This window comes from Lupinus angustifolius, chromosome LG17 (genome assembly GCF_001865875.1).
Source record: "Lupinus angustifolius cultivar Tanjil chromosome LG17, LupAngTanjil_v1.0, whole genome shotgun sequence".
NCBI classification, from domain to species: Eukaryota; Viridiplantae; Streptophyta; class Magnoliopsida; order Fabales; family Fabaceae; genus Lupinus; species Lupinus angustifolius.
The window spans coordinates 17153584-17159558 of NC_032025.1; positions in this window are offsets into that span (position 1 = coordinate 17153584).

Consider the following 5975-nt stretch of genomic DNA (forward strand, 5'->3'; position numbering starts at 1 on the left):
ACTTCATTACATTTTTTCGATAGTTCATAAATCTTATTTTTTGTAAGTAACACATTTTTACTAAAACTAACCTTGTAAAATAAGATCATTAAGCTAGACTTGTCATTTTAAAAGTAAGTCAATTTAAACAAAATCAATATTCTTAAATCAATACTTTTTAAGTAAATCTTACCATTTTAAAGTAAGTTCACTTAACTAAGATTCAACATTTTTAAATCATTTTACCATCTAAGACTTCATAACACTTTAAGTTTATAAAGCCAAGACTTTTAGGTAAATCTCATTATTTCAAGAATACTACTAAAACAAATTTTCATGAACATCTTAACACGTCCTAATTTTTTAGAAAAAACCTCAAGGGTTAGTATGTGTTATTTTCATAGTCATGAAAAAGAATGACTCTTAATTTAATATTTTACACTAAACATCTTTTAGTTATTCTTACCACTTTAAAGTAAGTCAACTAAAATAAATACAAATTTTTTTTTATGAACATCTTAACACCTCCTAACTTTTTAGGAAAAATCTTAAGGGTTAGTAAGTGTTAATTTCATAGTCATAAAAATAAATCCTAAGGTAAGACTTTCTATTACTTTAATATCCAAAACTTCATAACACTTTAAGTTTATGAAGTCAAGACTTTAATAAATCATCTTTTATCCCAAATAATTATTTTAACTTGGAAATCAAAGAGTAAATATGCTAAACCATTTTTAAACATAATACTTTCTAAAAAAAACATTTTTAACAACAACTCCCATCAACATCATCAACTTTCAAGAATAAAATACAAACTTTTTCCAAAACACATTAAAGGTTCCTTTGACGTTAAAATCATCACCTTTAAACATATTCAAATACTAACAATAATTTCTAATATTTCCAAACAAATAACTCATCTAACCTTGTCCAAAAATATAGCTTTTCCATCTAAGAACAAGGAAGAAATTTCAAGATTTACAAAGGTCAAAAACTACATAAAGGTTCATATGATTTTATTATCATATCCTTTAGTTATGTCTTCATAAAATACTTAAAGAACAAATATAAACCAAACTCTAATTTATGAACAAAATAATAAAAGCTCATAACATTCTATGAAGTATGAGAAGAAGATGAAGAAGAGAAAATAAAAGACTACCTTAGTTTGTATAGAAAATTTAGTGTAAAAATGAGAGAATGAGGTAATATATTTATAGGAGAGCCTCACCCTCATCAAATCAGAAAATTTAATGCAAAGTAAGTATATTTAGACCAGCATAGGTGATGTGTCTAATGGTGGGGGAGTGAGAGGATTTGTTGAATGATTTATGGGATTTTGTGTAAGAGAATATGTATTTTTGCTTGTTTAACAAGCAAGCTTCTTACATGAAAGTAATTTGACCTTTTCAATGACACATTCTCGATTAAACCATTCCCGAGTATTTTCGGCTAATACCCGGTCGGATAATAAAAATCTTCCGATTTTAGTTTACGGTTAGAACTTCGAAACACGGAATTCGGATTGAAAAATATTTTGACTCGAAATAATATTGCGAAGCAAATGGCGCAATCAGAATTCGATTTCGAGTTACGGAACTCAAAAACACGATATTGGGCCGAATTCTGGCGAATTTGGGCCCGACAGCAGCTCAAAAACTTTCCGTCACAGAAAATTACGAAAATTTACCACAAAATAGGAAATCATAAAACAAGACTAAAACTCAACTACGGTTTAGTCTTACCGATTAATTTCTAAAATTAATTGTTGTTAAAGAAAGTTGATTTCATATACCAGTTTCAAAATTTTATTCTAATGTTATTTACCACTCAGGTTTGAAGAATTACATAATAATTTATTTCTGAGTTGTGTGAAAATTTGGCAAAAATTAAAAAGACAATTACATAGAAAATATAAAATGATGATTTTATTGAAAAAGAATAATTAATAATTGAAACATTTACCTTTGAGAGTTTGTTTTTAATATAACATAAAACAAGACTTTAATGTAAGTGCATTCTCTTTTTACATATTTCAGTGTTAATCAATGTTATTTTGGATTGATATTAGGAATGACAACATGGTGGATCGGGTCGGATTTGTGTTTACCCAACCTCAAACTCGAAATCAAATACATGAGTCTGAATTAAGTGGATTAAAAATAATAATATTATTCCCAAACTCATCGTATTTTGGGTAACCCGAACCCGACAGAAACCCGTCTGAAATATATATTTATATATATGTTATATATATATATGTGTCATATATATATATATGTCATATATATAGGTTTTATATATGTATTTATGTATAATTTTGTAATTATATATATATTAATCGGGTTCATGGTGGGTTCAAGGTATGATATCAACTATACCAAACCCGAACCCGAAAGTTGAACTCGGGTAAAACTCAAACCAAAACTCAATCATATTGGGTTTCCCCATGAAATTTGGGTTGGGTTCGGCCAGGTATCCATGAGTTTGGTTTTTATTATCATCCCTAATTCATATGTCAATCTGAAATTTTGATATACTTATTATTTTATTGTTACAGGTGATTTTATATCATAGATTTTAATTAGGGTAGTTATAATTTTAAATTACTGATGAGTTAAAAAATTTAAAGAAATAAGAGAAACTATTTAACTCAATATTGTGAAACTCGAGCCGAATATCAAACCGAAAGAGGTCTAGGACTAGGTTTAAACGGTTAAACCATCTAGTAGGATTGTACAAAATATATATAATTAATAATTATCTATAAATATATAATTATATATAAATGCAAAAATTTATATAAATAATAATTATGTATAATTATATTATAGTAACATCTCTATATCTTTGTTTTGGATTGGAGTAAAATTAAAACTTTAGAGTCGTGTTCCACTTTTTTATTAAATTTTAAGTGAATCGTTCGATTCACTTTCTAGCAGTGGCGGATCTTGAACTAAATTTTAGAGAGGACAATAATATTTAATTATTATTCATAATTAAAATTATTTGAGTAATGAAAAATATAAAGACATGTACATGATTGAATCAAATGTAAAATTTTCAGCTTCTTCATTTTCAAATGTAAAATCACTATATTCTCTGCAATAAATTTATGATCTACCTTACTACCTATTTTTTTATTGCCTTCATTGCTTAAAATAATATTTATGTAGTAGTTGAACAAGCTAAAGTAAGACGAATAAATTGATAAAACAATATATGACTAAAGACGTATGATTGAGAAAATTTCAAACTTAAATGACTAATGACACCAAGAAAAAATTGTTGAAATTGACATCTCAAACTAACCTTTTGTTGCCCATTGACATTTATGGGATAAAAAATTTAGACCAAAAATACATATATTATTAATATTAAATGATTTATAAGCATCTTTAAGTATTTATTATCAGTACATAATAATATCTTTCATCGAGTGTAAAGTCATTACAAACACAAATGAAATCATATTATTATAAGTAACATCTCTATTATCTATACGTGAAAGAGAACTTGACCTATTATGTACAATTTTTAGAATTATCACACAAGATGCACTATATTTATTTATCAAACTACAAGTTAAAGAAATATGTTAGTTCTAACGAATATCTCCAAAAGGACATCATTTGACTGCGGGTAAAGAGACTATATCTACTATTCCACGAAATGTGTCACTCTAGTGCCACTTTTTATTATTTAAAACTTTAATAATTAACGATTTTTGGCCAATTATAACAAGTATAAAATAGAGTGAAACACTTTGTATAACAAGAAATATATTCTAAAGGTAAAAAAATTTAAAATATATTTTAATAAAAAAATTAAATAAATTCAGGGGCAGCTTCCCCACCTGACCCTGTATTGATATGCCCCTGCTTTCTAGGTTATTCTAGTTTAATTGGGATTAACACACTTGGATCAGAACTTCTCTGGTCCAAAGTAGGACAATCTCTTATTCAGTTAAGACTGCAAACAAAAATTGATCTTAAATTCAGTCAGCAATCAGACCGGTCGGACTACCTAGTCCATTCAGGTCTTCACAACATTGTTTTAAATGAAGGTAAAATCCTTATTTTATATATTTTATTAGTGTTTATTGTTATTTTCGATTTATGTTATTAATAAAAATGTAACTTTATTTGTATGTTTATGGATACAATTATTAATTGTTTTCTAGAAATTTAGGATTATAAAAATTGATCAAACTCAAATATGAGTGACTTCATAATTTATTATATATTCAAAATGATTACAAATGATAAAATAATAATAACTCGTAACTCAAATAATGATTAAATAGTTAAAATATAAATTATACATATATTCAAATAAAATGAAACTAGTTTAATTTTAACATAATGTTCTATAAATTCAAATATCATCTAACATATCCTCTCAAGCTTTAATTTTGTAACAATAAACTCCTTTAAAATGGAAAATAATCAAATAATTATATGAGCTCCACAAAAATCAGTGAAAATGCATGGTAAATTGCAAAATCTTCACATATAATCACAATTAGAATGGTCATCAATGAGAAAAGAAAACACTACTAATATAACTTAGCAATAGGAGGAAAGGGATATTGAAAAGATTGTAGGTGGACAGATAAATCACTAGTATAATCACATTGAGAATGATGGTTGAAAAGAAAATAACATTGTTAACATAATTCATCCATAAACAATAAGGCATCACTAAAATGATGGTCAATAGGAAGAGAATCACTGTTATAACCAACACCAGAATCATCATCGATGAGAAAATAAGTTACTGTTAATATAATTCATCAATACGAGAAAAATGCACCACTAGAATGATTATTGGTGGAAAGAGAACAAAATGTTATAATTGCCATTGAAGTAATCATGGAAAAAGAAATCACTACTTACATAATACATATTGGTAAATAAGGCACGACTAGAATGATGAAAATGAACCAATATATATATAATGAAGAAAATGAATTGTTTTATATAAATTTTTGAAAAATTGGTAGCAGAGGATGAAACTAACACCATATATAAGTTTAAGATAATAAAGATTAACTAAATTGAAGTGTATAAGTAGGTTTAAACAATTTATTGTATATGTAGAAACCATTACAAATAATAAACATATATTATATAACTTCAAATAAAATCAGACTAAAATAAACCTAAATAGCATAATTTTCTATCATGCTAACTATAATCCAATAATTTAAATATTGAAGGGTAGTTATCTATTTCATTTCACTTTTATTTCTTACATTCAGAATATAGGTACCACTTGCATGGAAACTAGGGATGATAGAAAAACCAGAACCGTGGAAATACCCGTAATAATAGCTTATGGGCAGAAGCGAGTTTTGTGATACCCGCCCCGTGGAAATACCCGTAATAATAGCTGATGGCCGGGAGCGAGTTTTGTGATACCCGCCCCGTGGGTACCCACAAATTTATATATTTATTTTTTAGTTAAATTTATATATATATTTATTATTATTTTAAGATTATATACATACACTTTATTATTATTTCACAATAAATTACACATATTTGACTATGATCATAAATTTATCTTATAAATATCATATTATTCATGTAAGAATTATTTTTACATACTTATTATTACAAATTATATAAATATATAATTAAAATTAAAAACTCTACCCGCTACCCGCATGGGAACCCACAAATATTGTGGGTTTGGACAGAGGAAAACACTACCCGTGCATGTCCGCGCTCGTTGCTATCCCTAATGGAAACTAACACTAATGCGTATAAGAATCAAAATTCGTAACATATGATTGACCTGATCCATTAATAGTACTTACATTTTCAGATTTATTATAAGTTCCTTATTAAGTAGAATAAAATCTAACTAAGGAACATGAGCCATTACTTTAGCATCATAATAATAAGTAAAAGACTAAATTACATTAATGCCCCCTGAATTTTAGTGAATTATACAAATTACATCTCCATTATTTAGACCTACAAAAAAAC